Source organism: Dendropsophus ebraccatus, chromosome 15 (assembly GCF_027789765.1).
Source record: "Dendropsophus ebraccatus isolate aDenEbr1 chromosome 15, aDenEbr1.pat, whole genome shotgun sequence".
In the NCBI taxonomy this organism is placed as follows: domain Eukaryota; kingdom Metazoa; phylum Chordata; class Amphibia; order Anura; family Hylidae; genus Dendropsophus; species Dendropsophus ebraccatus.
This window is the reverse complement of record NC_091468.1, coordinates 1,127,973-1,145,344: the sequence shown is the minus strand read 5'-3', so window position 1 is coordinate 1,145,344 and position 17,372 is coordinate 1,127,973. Positions and strand designations below refer to the sequence as shown.

The window sequence follows — 17,372 nt, the reverse complement described above, 5'->3', positions numbered from 1 at the left end:
GACCACGCCGTGACGTCATTAGGCTGCGCGCGCTCCGCCGCCATGTCTACTGCAGGCAAAACCGGAAGTGAAGATCGCGGTGCATCCTGGGAGAGAGGAAAAACCGCCCACAGCGATCAATCCTGGGATGTGAGGTGTATACTGGTGGATATCAATGGGGTAGTATATATATATATATATATATATACACATACACAATGTGTGTGTGTGGTGAGGTGTATACTGGTGTATATACATGGGGTAGTTTATATATATATATATATATATATATATATATATATATATATATATATATATATGTGTGTGTGTGTGGGGGGGGGGGGGTTGAGGTGTATACTGGTGGATATACATACATACACTCACCGGCCACTTTATTAGGTACACCATGCTAGTAACGGGTTGGACCCCCTTTTGCCCTCAGAACTGCCCCAATTCTTGGTGGCATAGATACAACAAGGTGCTGGAAGCTTCCTCAGAGATTTTGGTCCATAGTGACATGATGACATCACACAGTTGCCGCAGATTTGTCGGCTGCACATCCATGATGCCAATCTCCCGTTCCACCACATCCCAAAGATGCTCTATTGGATTGAGATCTGGTGACTGTGGAGGCCATTGGAGTACAGTGACCTCATTGTCATGTTCAAGAAACCAGTCTGAGATGATTCTAGCTTTATGACATGGCGCATTATCCTGCTGAAAGTCGCCATCAGATGTTGGGTCCATTGTGGTCATAAAGGGATGGACATGGTCAGCAACAATACTCAGGTAGGCTGTGGCGTTACAACCATGCTCAATTGGTACCAAGGGGCCCAAAGAGTGCCAAGAAAATATTCCCCACACCATGACACCACCACCACCAGCCTGAACCGTTGATACAAGGCAGGATGGATCCATGCTTTCATGTTGTTGGCGCCAAATTCTGACCCTACCATCCGAATGTCGCAGCAGAAATCGAGACTCATCAGACCAGGCAACGTTTTTCCAATCTTCTACTGTCCAATTTCGATGAGCTTGTGCAAATTGTAGCCTCAGTTTCCTGTTCTTAGCTGAGCGGAGTGGCCCCCGGTGTGGTCTTCTGCTGCTGTAGCCCATCTGCCTCAGAGTTGGCCGTACTGTGCGCTCAGAGATGCTCTTCTGCCTACCTTGGGTGTAACGGTTGGCTATTTGAGTCACTGTTGCCTTTCTATCAGCTGGAACCAGTCTGCCCATTCTCCTCTGACCTCTGGCATCAACAAGGCATTTCCGCCCACAGAACGGCCGCTAACTGGATGGTTTTTCTTTTTCGGACCATTCTCTGTAAACCCTAGAGATGGTTGTGCGTGAAAATCCCAGTAGATCAGCAGTTTCTGAAATACTCAGACCAGCCCTTCTGGCACCAACAACCATGCCACGTTCAAAGGCCTCACATCACCTTTCTTCCCCATACTGATGCTCGGTTTGAACTGCAGGAGATTGTCTTGACCATGTCTACATGCCTAAATGCACTGAGTTGCCGCCATGTGATTGGCTGATTAGAAATTAAGTGGTAACGTGCAGTTGGACAGGTGTACCTAATAAAGTGGCCGGTTAGTGTATATATGTGTGGGGTGAGGTGTATACTGGTGGATATACATGGGGTAGTATATATATATATATATATATATATATATATATATATATATATATATATATATATATATACATACATACACAATGTGTGTGTGTGTGTGGTGAGGTGTATACTGGTGTATATACATGGGGTAGTGTATGTATGTATATATATATATATATGTATATGTGTGTGTGTGGGGTGAGGTGTATATACATGGGGTAGTATATATATATATATATATATATATATATATATATATATATATATGTGTGTGTGTGGGGTGAGGTGTATACTGGTGGATATACATGGGGTAGTATATATATATATGTGTGTGGGGTGAGGTGTATACTGGTGTATATACATGGGGTAGTATATATATATATATATATATATATATATATATATATACAGTTAGTATATGTGTGTGTGTGTGTGTGTATATATATATATGTATATAATGTGTGTGGGGGGTGAGGTGTATACTGATGGATATACATGGGGTAGTATATATATATGTGTGTGTGTGTGGGGTGAGGTGTATACTGGTGGATATACATGGGGTAGTATATATATATATATATATATATATACATACAGTATATGTGTGTGTGTGTGTGTGTGTGTGTGTGTGTGTGTATATATATATATATGTATATAATGTGTGTGGGGGGTGAGGTGTATACTGGTGGATATACATGGGGTAGTGTATATATATGTGGTGTCTGTATTACCCAATGGCAGCCTGAAGGTGGCGTCACCCCCCTCTGCTGTAATGTCCTCATCCCCCTCTGCTGTAATGTCCTCATGTATATGTATATATATATATATATATATATATATATATATATATATATAATCTAAGAATTGCGGCACATCCGTAAAGTGAAATGTTCAGTCTTTATTTCCTAAGAAGTTGCGTCTGATGTGGAGAGTTTTCTCAGGCCTCGCAAACAGACGGGACTCATATCCTTGTATAATGTGCAGAACAATATACTCAATCATCAATTAAAGTGATACAAATGGGAAAAGAACTTGAAGTGTTAGATTACTTCTGATTCCCTACAGGAAATCCAGCGGCAATACATATATGTTTGTGTGATACACAATACATGGTGATCATACAAAGTGATATAAAATGATACAAATTGTTAATTAGTAGGCGGAGTCAGCGATTTATCGTCACTGCTAAAGTCTAATGGTGCGTTTACACAGACAGATTTATGTGACAGATCTTTGAAGCCAAAACCAGGAACAGACTATAAATAGGTATCAGGTCATAAAGTAAAGACTGGAATGTCTCCCCTTTTAAATCCATTCCTGGCTTTGGCTTCCAAAATCTGTCAGATAAATTTTTCTGTGTAAACGCACCCTAAACAAGAAACATTTGTATATATCTGAACTAGCTCCCAAATGTTCAAAGGACATAGTGTGTGTAAGGTTCATGGCTAGTCCGCAGTATACAGTATACAGTTAGTACACGTCCGGTATTGGAGACGCTGGTGCGACCATCCTTGGCTGCTTAGGACATAGTGTGTGTAAGGTTCATGGCTAGTCCACAGTATACAGTAAGTACACGTCCGGTATTGGAGACGCTGGTGCGACCATCCTTGGCTGCTTAGGACATAGTGTGTGTAAGGTTCATGGCTAGTCCGCAGTATACAGTATACAGTAAGTACACGTCCGGTATTGGAGACGCTGGTGCGACCATCCTTGGCTGCTTAGGACATAGTGTGTGTAAGGTTCATGGCTAGTCCGCAGTATACAGTAAGTACACGTCCGGTATTGGAGACGCTGGTGCGACCATCCTTGGCTGCTTAGGACATAGTGTGTGTAAGGTTCATGGCTAGTCCGCAGTATACAGTAAGTACACGTCCGGTATTGGAGACGCTGGTGCGACCATCCTTGGCTGCTTAGGACATAGTGTGTGTAAGGTTCATGGCTAGTCCGCAGTATACAGTATACAGTAAGTACACGTCAGGTATTGGAGACGCTGGTGCGACCATCCTTGGCTGCTTAGGACATAGTGTGTGTAAGGTTCATGGCTAGTCCGCAGTATACAGTAAGTACACGTCCGGTATTGGAGACGCTGGTGCGACCATCCTTGGCTGCTTAGGACATAGTGTGTGTAAGGTTCATGGCTAGTCCGCAGTATACAGTAAGTACACGTCCGGTATTGGAGACGCTGGTGCGACCATCCTTGGCTGCTTAGGACATAGTGTGTGTAAGGTTCATGGCTAGTCCGCAGTATACAGTAAGTACACGTCCGGTATTGGAGACGCTGGTGCGACCATCCTTGGCTGCTTAGGACATAGTGTGTGTAAGGTTCATGGCTAGTCCGCAGTATACAGTAAGTACACGTCCGGTATTGGAGACGCTGGTGCGACCATCCTTGGCTGCTTAGGACATAGTGTGTGTAAGGTTCATGGCTAGTCCGCAGTATACAGTAAGTACACGTCCGGTATTGGAGACGCTGGTGCGACCATCCTTGGCTGCTTAGGACATAGTGTGTGTAAGGTTCATGGCTAGTCCGCAGTATACAGTAAGTACATGTCCGGTATTGGAGACGCTGGTGCGACCATCCTTGGCTGCTTAGGACATAGTGTGTGTAAGGTTCATGGCTAGTCCGCAGTATACAGTAAGTACACGTCCGGTATTGGAGACGCTGGTGCGACCATCCTTGGCTGCTTAGGACATAGTGTGTGTAAGGTTCATGGCTAGTCCGCAGTATACAGTAAGTACACGTCCGGTATTGGAGACGCTGGTGCGACCATCCTTGGCTGCTTAGGACATAGTGTGTGTAAGGTTCATGGCTAGTCCGCAGTATACAGTAAGTACACGTCCGGTATTGGAGACGCTGGTGCGACCATCCTTGGCTGCTTAGGACATAGTGTGTGTAAGGTTCATGGCTAGTCCGCAGTATACAGTAAGTACACGTCCGGTATTGGAGACGCTGGTGCGACCATCCTTGGCTGCTTAGGACATAGTGTGTGTAAGGTTCATGGCTAGTCCGCAGTATACAGTAAGTACATGTCCGGTATTGGAGACGCTGGTGCGACCATCCTTGGCTGCTTAGGACATAGTGTGTGTAAGGTTCATGGCTAGTCCGCAGTATACAGTAAGTACACGTCCGGTATTGGAGACGCTGGTGCGACCATCCTTGGCTGCTTAGGACATAGTGTGTGTAAGGTTCATGGCTAGTCCGCAGTATACAGTATACAGTAAGTACACGTCAGGTATTGGAGACGCTGGTGCGACCATCCTTGGTTGAAGCGTCTTTCTTGTAAAACCGCTGGAACGGTCAGATGCGTCTGAACAACGTCATTCAGGTACACAACCACTCGGTCTGTTGTGGACGTCTGAACACAGTCATAGAGTCGGGCGGGGTAAAGTAAGGAACTCCTTCCCATGTGGGTTATCCGGCAGATCGTCGTGCTGTCCCGTATCCCGAGGGGCACAGCAATCTATTAACTAGGGGTCACATCGAAATCCACAAAGTGAACCCAGGGTCCCCAGTCGCCCAAACCCTCTATTCAACTAAGACCCTTATGTTTCCCAGACTGTTTATAAATGCATAGACCGTAACCAGATCAGATCCAACCAGCAGTGACTCGTAAAGAGAGGAAAGATATTAGTCATATATAGAAGAACCGGAGTCCGGCAAGTCCTCCAAGTGCTGAGGGACAAACTACTACTTATTTATACATCTTAGGGGTTATTTTGAATTCAACATTAGGCCCCTTTGGTTGCAGTGTATCTAATTTGTAGATCCAAAGTAATTCACGTTTCTTGAGTAAAGTCAATGGTGGCGGTATATGGTCAATAATCATAAATTTTCATTCCTTTTCACAGTGGCCTAGAAAGTGCTTGGATAGCGGTAAGTCAACCCGAATGGAGTGTCGATGTTGATTAAGTCTAGTTCTCATGTCCCACGTGTCTCCTACATATAGGAGCATGCAAAGACACCAAAGTACATATATAACCCAGCTAGAAGTGCATGTTAAAGGACAACTCCGGCGGGACCCCCCCCCCCCAAAAAAAAAAAACCACAGACACCATACTCACCATCCCTCCGGTGACGATCGCCACTCCATTCGCCCGCCGTCCGCCTCACCGTCACCTGCATCCGCCGTCCAGCGATGTCTCTTGCTTCCGGGTCCATGAGAGAGAAAAGGCTGCCAGTGCACTTGCGCACCGGCAGCTTTTTCATTGGCTGGAGCGCATCACATGGCTTCCAGCAAGCTCAGCCAATCAGGGCTGAGCAAGCTGGAAGCCATGTGATGCGCTCCAGCCAATGAAAAGGCTGCTGGTGCGCATGTGCACCAGCAGCCTTTTCTCTCCCATTCACTCTCAATGAAGACGCCGAAGAGGAAGAAGACCCGGACCGCCCCCCAGCTCTGACGTCACCCAACACCAGAGAAGAGGACCGTGACGACCGTAATAGGTAATTGTCGAGGTGCCTTCCCAAAGAAGGCCTACTGTTGTTGGCTGTTTCCTAATTGAGTTGGAGAATGGGTCCGGATCCCCTCTCCCACACCATGCACTTAGAATGAGGACACAGACTACGTATCTTGCAAACAAGTCTGGTGTGTTCCCCCATCTCTGAGAACCCACCTTTATTTATACAGGAAAAACCAATGGATATGAATGTAAAATGCAAAGTCATACACTATGCACGTCATCAACTTCAAAAGAACGAATAACTACGGATATATTTTGACAGATATGGATATACAATAAGATTAAATGTTCAATTAAAATTGTTTACATAAGGATGTTGATACATACACAAGGATGCTAAAAAACATTTGTTATCTGCTTACGAGAATGTGAATTCTAAAATAACATTTATTATCTGCTGGGAACAGACGGTGGACCAGCTGTATGTCCTTGAACAGGATTCAGTCATGTAGGAAAGTTCATGAGAAAAGAATTTATTTTTCTTCTATTTTATCCTGTTATATCTTCCTTCAAACTTTGGATGGATTAACTCATTCCTCTCAGTAATGCAGCGTTTCCCAACCGGGGTGCCGCGGCACACTGGTGTGCCGTGAGAACCCGCCAGCTGTGCCGCGGGATCCCGGTCGGAAATTAGAAACTGTCCCTTTAATATCCCTAGAAGCTGCGGCCGCGCAGCTTCTAGGGATATGCCGATGGATTGATGTTCCGCCCGCTCACACAGTGAGCGGGCGAAACATTCAATCGCGCACAATGTCAGAGCAGGACCTGTCAGCGTCCTGCTCTGACATTGACTCCCATAGGCCGCGGCACTTCATGCCAGCAGCCTATGGGAGGCCGGGACGTGACCTCTCCGGCAGGCGTGATGATGTGACGTCATCACGCCTGCCGGAGGTTCAGTCGCCGCGGCTCACAGGACGGAGCCTGAAGAGGAGGGAGAACACACAGCGCCGATTAGGTGAGTATGATGGTTTGTTGTTTTGTTTTTTTTAAACCTATTGGTGCATATTCTCATACTGCAGGGGGCATTATATTGGGGCATACTGCAGGGGGCATTATATGGGGGGCATACTGCAAGGGGCATTATATGGGGGCATACTGCAGGGGACATTAATATATGGGGGCATACTGCAGGGGGCATTAATATATGGGGGCATACTGCAGGGGGCATTAATATATGGGGGCATACTGCAGGGGGCATTATATGGGGCATACTGCAGGGGGCATTAATATATGGGGGCATACTGCAGAGGGCATTATTAATATATGGGGGCATACTGCAGGGGGCATTATTATTATATGGGGCATACTGCAGGGGGCATTATTATTATTATATGGGGGCATACTGCAGGGGGCATTATTATTATATGGGGCATACTGCAGGGGGCATTATTACTGTATGAGGGCAAAGCAGGGGGCACTTGTACTCTGGCCTCATGGCCATAGTACGTCTCATTGTACCCCTTTATACTGCAGTTATATGAGCCACATAATTATCAGCACCATATACTGTGGCTATACAGTGCACATCACCACAGTATATGGTGCTGATAATTATGTGCTCATATACGTGGGACTGTATGTATGAGTTTTCATGGGACTGTTATATATATATATATATATATATATATATATATATGGGAATACATGGCACTGTATGTATGAGGTTACATGGGATTGTATATATGAGGGGGTTATCCTTTTTTATTTCACTTTTTTAAAATGAATAATTTATTGAAAGGATCTCTGCCCGGCATATGTCACTCTTGAGGGCTTAAAAAGCAGCTCTTGTGGTGATAAGAAGCTGATTTAAAACCCCCAAGAGTGAACTCCGTGAACTATATGTATAATATGTACTGTTTTAGTGTCATTTTGTGCCATTTTGGTTGGTGGTGTGCCCCGGGATTTTTTAAGTATAAAAAGTGTGCCGCGGCTCAAAAAAGGTTGAAAATCACTGCAGTAATGTATACATTCTTTAACTTCCGGGGTGGGGGGTCGGGGGTCGGAAAGTGGGGGAAGGGGGCCAGACCGGGTATTTAACCACATTACAAAGTTATATAACTTTGTAATGTGTGTTAAATAAGCCAAAAAATGTTTTCGCCGGAGTTGTCCTTTAAATAAAGGTTGATATTGTATACTTTGTTAGTGCTGGGATGTGTAAGGTTTGTGCCCTTATGCATGTACCTACCTTTGTTCCTAATCATAAGAAATGTTTGCCCTGTCTTATCACTTCTTGTGCTCACATCACTTCTCACTAGTTGATCTTATAAATTCCTCCCCCTGCGGTAAGACATCAGCGGGGGGGCTTGTAAATCAGGGTTCATGTGAAAGCGATCACTGATGACACCCCAATATCATCTAAGTACATCAGTAATTTTAGGGGATAGATCGCAGTATGTGGATACCAATGATATACTTACTATTTGCTCCTGTCCATAGCCCCTTCTATCATTCTCGTCACTCAGTAACTTAGTCATGTGTGACCCCAAGAGTTCACGTGGGTACCCTCTTTTGGCAAATTCACTGGTCAGGTATTTAATGTCATGTTTAATCTTCCTGGTGAATCGGTAGTCCTCTTGGCCCTAAACATTTGGATAAAAGATTATCTGCGTACCATTGATCGCAGGTGGCAACTGTTGTAATGTAAGCACATGTTCACATCGGTAGGTTTTCTATACATGTTAGTCTATATGCAATTATCGATAACAGAAGTGTGTGTCAGTGTGAATTTGATGCTTTCCTCCATGAGTTCCTCTTCACTCCCCAGGAAAATATCGGCGATAAATCTCCAGTTGTTTTGCACATTATAAAAGGATGTGAGTCCCGTTTGTTTGCGAGTTCTGAGAAAGGTCTCCAGATCAGACTGAAACGTTGCACTGGCTAAACTTGTTATAAAATAAAGACACTGAAGATTTTTCACTTTATGGATGTGCCGCAATTCTTTGATTATATTGAGTTGTAGACGTGGATTCAATCTCCATTGCCTGGCACTCCAGCACAAAAAACTAGGAGTGCGCTCCATTGTGAGAGTGTATATATATAATATATATATATATATATATATATATATATATATGTGTGTGTAATGTGTATGACCTCCCTACAAGGCCCGAGCATGCTCCTGATGAGGTGTATGACCTCCCTACAAGGCCCGGGCATGCTCCTGATGAGGTGTCTGTATGACCTCCCTACAAGGCCCGGGCATGCTCCTGATGAGGTGTCTGTATGACCTCCCTACAAGGCCCGGGCATGCTCCTGATGAGGTGTATGACCTCCCTACAAGGCCCGGGCATGCTCCTGATGAGGTGTCTGTATGACCTCCCTACAAGGCCCGGGCATGCTCCTGATGAGGTGTACGACCTCCCTACAAGGCCCGGGCATGCTCCTGATGAGGTGTCTGTATGACCTCCCTACAAGGCCCGGGCATGCTCCTGATGAGGTGTATGACCTCCCTACAAGGCCCGGGCATGCTCCTGATGAGGTGTCTGTATGACCTCCCTACAAGGCCCGGGCATGCTCCTGATGAGGTGTCTGTATGACCTCCCTACAAGGCCCGGGCATGCTCCTGATGAGGTGTATGACCTCCCTACAAGGCCCGGGCATGCTCCTGATGAGGTGGCTGTATGACCTCCCTACAAGGCCCGGGCATGCTCCTGATGAGGTGTATGACCTCCCTACAAGGCCCGGGCATGCTCCTGATGAGGTGTCTGTATGACCTCCCTACAAGGCCCGGGCATGCTCCTGATGAGGTGTATGACCTCCCTACAAGGCCCGGGCATGCTCCTGATGAGGTGGCTGTATGACCTCCCTACAAGGCCCGGGCATGCTCCTGATGAGGTGTCTGTATGACCTCCCTACAAGGCCCGGCCATGCTCCTGATGAGGTGTCTGTATGACCTCCCTACAAGGCCCGGGCATGCTCCTGATGAGGTGGCTGTATGACCTCCCTACAAGGCCTGGGCATGCTCCTGATGAGGTGTCTGTATGACCTCCCTAGAGGGCCCGGGCATGCTCCTGATGAGGTGTATGACCTCCCTACAAGGCCCGGAATTCTCCTGATGAGGTGGCTGTATGACCTCCCTACAAGGCCCGAGCATGCTCCTGATGAGGTGTCTGTATGACCTCCCTACAAGGCCCGGACATGCTCCTGATGAGGTGTCTGTATGACCTCCCTACAAGGCCCGAGCATGCTCCTGATGAGGTGTCTGTATGACCTCCCTACAAGGCCCGGGCATGCTCCTGATGAGGTGTCTGTATGACCTCCCTACAGGCCCGGGCATGCTCCTGATGAGGTGGCCGTTGGTCTCCTGAGGGATCTCCTCCCAGACCTGGACTAAAGCCGCTCCCAACTCCTGGACAGTCTGTGCTGCAACGTGACGTTGGTGGATGGAGCGAGACATGATGTCCCAGATGTGCTCAATGGGATTCAGGTCTGGGGAATGGGCGGCCAGTCCATAGCTTCACTGCCTCCATCTTGTAGGAACTGCTGACACACTGCAGCCACATGAGGTCTAGCATTGTCCTGCATTAGGAGGAACCCCAACCGCACCTGCATATGGTCTCACAAGGGCTCGGAGGGTCTCGGTACCTAATGGCAGTCAGGCTACCTCTGGCAGCACTTGGAGGGCTGTGTTTCCCCCCAATGAGATACCCCACACACACCATTACTGACCCCCTGCCAGACCGCTCATGCTGAAGGACGTTGCAGGCAGCAGATTGCCCTCCACACTGTCTCCAGACTCTGTCACGTCTGTCACATGTGCTCAGTGTGAACCTGCTCTCATCTGTGAGGAGCACAGGGGGCGCCAGTCCTGGTGTTCTCTGGGAAATGCCAAGTGTCCTGCACGATGTTGGTCTGTGACCCCCATCTGTGGACGTCGGGCCCTCATACCGTCCTCATGGAGTTTGTTTCTAACCGTTTGTGCAGACACATGCAGATTTGTGGATACTGGAGGACATTGTGTAGGGCTCTGGCAGTGCTCCTCCTGGTCCTCCTTGCAGAGGCGGAGGTAGCGGTCCTGCTGCTGGGTTTCCCTATTCGCCCTATGACAGCACCCTTGGAGAGCGTCCATCCCCTTTTGAATAAAATGGGGAGGAGCATCCCCATTCCCCAGTTCTGTTTCCTGTCTTGGAGCAAGGAGGAGGGTGCGCTGCTCTCTCCAGGAAAAAGACGCCGGTAATTTGAACTGTGGGCACCACAGTTACTCAAGTGGCGTCAGTCTCCGATGTGGGAGCCGCCTGGCAGTCTGGTGCTGCTGGCTCCCCTCCCATCCAGGTGCTGGATCTCCCCCCGCTCGGACTGTGGGTGCTGCCGTGTCTGGCGAGGTCTGTAATTCCTCTGGGTGCCTCCGGTCTCTGCTACCCTCACGGCGCTCCCAGAGTTTATGCAGACGAGCAAGTCGCTGTCGGCCCTCGAGCATCCTTGTGGTCCCGGTGCTGCCTTCCTTGGCGGCCTCACGTCTGTCATGCTGGAGATTCCCCTCCAACCTGAAGTTTGGGGCTGCAGCACGAGTTTGGCGCCTCCCTCCAATATAATGCAGGTAACGTATTCGGTCTCTGCGCTGTGCCTGTGTAGTGAACATGGACGTCGCATAGAAGAAACAAAAGTCTTCTGCAGTCTGGGGTGCAGCGCTCTCAAAAGTAAGCAGCCACTTTTGTCTCCAAATTCATAAAATTTGTCAGGTAGTTTCGCCCTGAAACATGCAGAACGTTGATCAAGAATCTTTAAGAGTTTAGAGCGAGCTGATGTCCGTTCCGCATAAGTACCAGGTGGAAGTGACCGCTCATGACTCATTTCTGAGGAGGCGATCTAATTTCTTAATGGCTTCTCCCCTCTCTTTTCTAAGATGAGAGCCGTGAGAGATGAATACACCCAACAATGTGGCCACTTCCCATTTTATAGGATCCGCCGTGTGGTCCGATTCATGAACTCCCTTAAAATCATCTATTGCTTTTCTAAGGTCAGCCACGCAGAGGGCGTCATCTAAGAGATATTCAGGCGCCAGCTAAAGGGTTTCCGAACCCCATGCTGTAGAGATAGGGAGCCATGAACCGGAGCATGATCGACCATAGGATAGGAGCAGAATAGAGGCTGTGGGAGAAATGTCTAATAAAACATGGGACACCAACAACACATCAATTCTGCTGTAGGAAGAGTAAACTGGGGAATAGAAACTATAGTCTCTGCCTCCAGGGTGCAGCCTGCGCCATAGATCAACCAAACGCATCTTATGCAAGATGGACTGTATTTTCCCAATTGGGAGGGGGGGGGGGGTAAAGAGAAGAAGAAGAAGGAAAGGAGCAGAAAAGAGTAAAAAAAAAAGACATAAGAATAGAGATGAGCGAACCAGGTTCAGGTTGGAGTCCATCCGAACCCGAACATTGGGGCTGCTGAACTTGGATAAAGCTCTAAGGTTGTCTGGAAAACATGGATACAGCCAATGACTATATCCATGATTTCCACTTAGCCTTAGGGCTTTATCCAACTTTAGCAGCCACCGCTAATCACATGCCGAACGCTCGGGTTCTGATGGACTCCAGCTGCTCCAGGGTCGCTCATCTCTACATAAGAACACATGGCTAATAGTGAAACAGCACAGAGCCAAAGCCCTGTGCTACACTGGTTCATAGAATGAGTAAGCTCTGAGGTTTGTAGAACCTAGGTAGACCAACTCCTCTGATAAACCGCCCCAGGTCTCTCAGGCTCCATTCCTCCTCCTCCTCCTCCTCTAAATCATGGTAGGCGTTTCTGCTATCAGCATCCCTGCTCAGAGCCGGTGAGACGGAGTGATGGCTGGCAGCAGTGCATGGTGAGGTAGTGTGCGAGGTCCGCGTCGCCATCTTGGATCCCCGCCTGGAACATTTGCCTCGCTGCTTCGGCAAATGTTCCTGCTTGATTCCCAGAGTTTTAGGATTAAGAGGAGCCTGAGTCTTGCCTGTACGTCACCTCATGAAATCAGGTGAGTAGGGTACCCAGAATCTAAGTTAGGGCGGTGAGAAGGTGGCGGAGGCCCGGGAGCTCAGAAGCCGCGCTGCTCACTCCGCCATAGGCAAGCCACGCCCCCCTTATGTACAATCCGTGAAGATAGAATAATCTTTGAGCTTAAACCAGATTTTCTTCCTAAAGTGGTCACATATTTCCACAGATCCCAGGATATCCCAGGTACCGTCCTTCTGTGCTAACCCCAAGAATGGAAAAGAAGAATCCTTTCACCATCTGGACGTGAGACGGTCTATCCTTTAATACCTTGAAGCAACCAAAATTCGACTCCAATTTCAGGGTCCCAATAAAAGCAAAAAAGCAGCCAAAAGCTCCATTGCCAGATGGATCAAAGCAGCAATTTGTGCTTCCTATTCAGCCATGGGGAAGGATCCCCCTGCAGGCCTCAGGCGCCCTCCACCAGAGCTACAGCAGCCTCTATCGAAGCAATCTGTAAAGCCACTACTTGGCCTTCACCCCACACTTTCTTCACTATATACAAATAGGCCGGCACCACCTGAAATCAGATCCAGATCCAAACCAACCATGTATATACACCAAAAAATGATCTGGAAAAAATTAGGTCTGCACCTCCGTAATCTAATCAGTATCCTTTATTTACGTCAAATCAAAAAAAGACACAGAAGAAACTATTTAAAACCCTAGATTATCCTATCACTGGCCACAATAAGGCACAGCCAGACACTGATCCACCCCACATATGATGATATAAAGTGCTTAAATGAAGATGTCAACTATCTAACCCTATCACTAAGTGCCACAGTGTCCTAGAAAAAGAAAAGTCAATAAATTATAAAGAATAAATATAATATAACACAAATACAGAGCAATATAATAGAAAAATCATCAATGCTGTCTCACGGATGGGTCAGGTAGATTAACCCCACGCATTCCGTCCCGTGGACTTCATCAGGGGTAAGTATCCCGTGTCATATTGTTGGTATATATAGTGCATATAGAGACTTCAATCCAATTACAGTGATTACAATAGTAAGGTAGCTTGTAAGACATGGACAGACTTTTCTGTGGCTCACTTATTTTATACATTAAATTCCCCAATCCCAACGGCCACATCACATGCAATACAGCTGCGCCACATCAACCAATAATGCCGCCGGTGTCCGGAAGTACGTCATCAGAATACCATGTTGTCACTTGTCATGTGATCGGTAAGAATCACATGACATGTAGTGAGAGGCAGCAGGTGCACATGCGCCCTCACGAGTAAATAATCACAATTGCAGTGCGGCGCAATTACATAGAGATAGCCTAAATACAACTCACAGTCCTGTGATGCGCCTGCATCCTGCAGTACAAAAATCATTAGTGCAAAACTAGAGTACGTATGCATGCGCTCTAGGCATATCATCCAAAGCAATCAAGTTTATGCGCATGCGTCAAAGGCTCATCAGCCAAATGTCATGGAGTTCAATGGTACCTTGAACCCCATGACATACTCAATATGGCATGTATCACTATCAAATTAATAACTGGGGATCAGGAGAAAGCTGAGTTACTTCATGGCTTCTTCAGCTCTGTATATACAAAAGAAGAGGATGGAGCTGTGGTGGGTGGGGCCAGTACTGAGGTGGGTGGGGCCAGTACTGAGGTGGGCGGGGCCAGTACTGAGATGGGCGGGGCCAGTGCTGCTAACACGTGTAATGTACTGAACTGGTTTACTATAGATAGGGTCCAAGATAAATTAAACAAACTCAATGTAACCAAAGCTCCAGGGCCTGATGGATTGCACCCCAGAGTTCTTAGGGAACTCAGTTCTGTAATTTCTCTACCCTTGTATGAAATATTCCGTGATTCTTTGCTGACTGGTATTGTGCCGAGGGACTGGCGTAAGGCAAATGGATATAGTGCCGATCTTCAAAAAGGGCTCTAGGACTTCCCCAGGTAACTATAGGCCTGTAAGCCTAACGTCCATTGTGGGGAAACTATTTGAGGGGCTTATAAGGGGCTATATCCAGGAATATATAGGGGGTAATAGTATATAAGGGACTACATCCAGGAATATATAGTGGTAATAGTATATAAGGGACTACATCCAGGAATATACAGGGGGTAATAGTATATAAGGGACTACATCCAGGAATATATAGGGGGTAATAGTATATAGGGGACTACATCCAGGAATATATAGGGGGTAATAGTATATAAGGGTCTACATCCAGGAATATACAGGGGGTAATAGTATATAGGGGACTACATCCAGGAATATATAGGGGGTAATAGTATATAAGGGACTACATCCAGGAATATACAGGGGGTAATAGTATATAGGGGACTACATCCAGGAATATATAGGGGGTAAAAGTATATAAGGGACTACATCCAGGAATATACAGGGGGTAATAGTATATAAGGGACTACATCCAGGAATATACAGGGGGTAATAGTATATAGGGGACTACATCCAGGAATATACAGGGGGTAATAGTATATAAGGGACTACATCCAGGAATATACAGGGGGTAATAGTATATAAGGGACTACATCCAGGAATATATAGGGGTAATAGTATATAAGGGACTACATCCAGGAATATATAGGGGTAATAGTATATAGGGGACTACATCCAGGAATATATAGGGGGTAATAGTATATAAGGGACTACATCCAGGAATATATAGGGGTAATAGTATATAAGGGATTACATCCAGGAATATATAGGGGTAATAGTATATAGGGGACTACATCCAGGAATATATAGGGGGTAATAGTATATAAGGGACTACATCCAGGAATATATAGGGGTAATAGTGTATATAAGGGACTACATCCAGGAATATATATAGGAGGTAATAGTATATAGGGGACTACATCCAGGAATATATATAGGAGGTAATAGTATATAAGGGACTACATCCAGGAATATATATAGGAGGTAATAGTATATAGGGGACTACATCCAGGAATATATATAGGAGGTAATAGTATATAAGGGACTACATCCAGGAATATATAGGGGTAATAGTATATAAGGGACTACATCCAGGAATATATAGGGGTAATCTATATCATAAAAATCAAAGTCTGTCTGTCTGTCCTTCTGTCTGTCTGTCTGTCTGTCCTTCCGTCTGTCCGTCCTCTATAGACTTCCAAACGCCTGAACCGTTTGACCCCAAATTTGGCCCACAGATACATTGGGTGCCCGGGAAGGTTATTGCGAAGGTCCCGTCCCCGCCAGATGCACAGGAGGGGAGGGGGAGGGGAAAGAGAGGCGCCCCATAGAGATGAATGGGAAAATCTCCTCACTGCACACACAGGTGATATAATTAGCTGCAGCAGACACGGAAGTTGGAGCCTTAGCAACCAATAGGATTACTGCTTTCATTTTCACAGGGAGCAATGGTTGCTAGGGAAGCTGCCTCACAACATCCACAGTAATAACTGGTAGACCCCCTACTCCATCTATACAGTACATGTATACAGGACCCCCTACTCCATCTATACAGTACATGTATATACAGGACCCCCTACTCTATCTATACAGTACATGTATACAGGGCCCCCTACTCCATCTATACAGTACATGTATACAGGGCCCCCTACTCCATTTATACAGTACATGTATATACAGGACCCCCTACTCCATCTATACAGTACATGTATACAGGACCCCCTACTCCATCTATACAGTACATGTATATACAGGACCCCCTACTCCATCTATACAGTACATGTATACAGGACCCCCTACTCCATCTATACAGTATATGTATATACAGGGCCCCCTACTCCATCTATACAGTACATGTATACAGGGCCCCCTACTCCATCTATACAGTACATGTATATACAGGGCCCCCTACTCCATCTATACAGTACATGTATATACAGGACCCCCTACTCCATCTATACAGTACATGTATATACAGGACCCCCTACTCCATCTATACAGTACATGTATATACAGGGCCCCCCACCTCCATCTATACAGTACATGTATATACAGGGCCCCCTACTCCATCTATACAATACATGTATATACAGGGCACTACAGGTATACCAAACTGTGACTGGGTAACACTGCCACACCAGACCTGACCAATACCGCCATACTGTGACTGGATAACACTGTCATATCAGACCTGACCAATACCGCCATACTGTGAATGGATAACACTGCCACACCAGACCTGACCAATACCGCTATACTGTGCTGGATAACACTGTCATACCAGACCTGACCAATACCGCTATACTGTGCTGGATAACACTGCCATACCAGACCTGACCAATACCGCTATACTGTGCTGGATAACACTGTCATACCAGACCTGACCAATACCGGCATACTGTGACTGGATTACAC

At 46.5% G+C, this 17,372-nt stretch overlaps 1 long non-coding RNA gene across 1 annotated transcript; it reads left to right on the top strand.

Annotated features, from left to right (window-relative positions):
* The first annotated feature begins 47 nt into the window (after window positions 1-47).
* On the top strand, window positions 48-13,327 carry LOC138774078 (uncharacterized). Its single transcript, XR_011360248.1, has 3 exons — window positions 48-134; window positions 5,444-5,468; window positions 13,194-13,327. It is a non-coding gene; the product is annotated as an uncharacterized lncRNA (long non-coding RNA).
* Window positions 13,328-17,372: the final 4,045 nt, after the last annotated feature.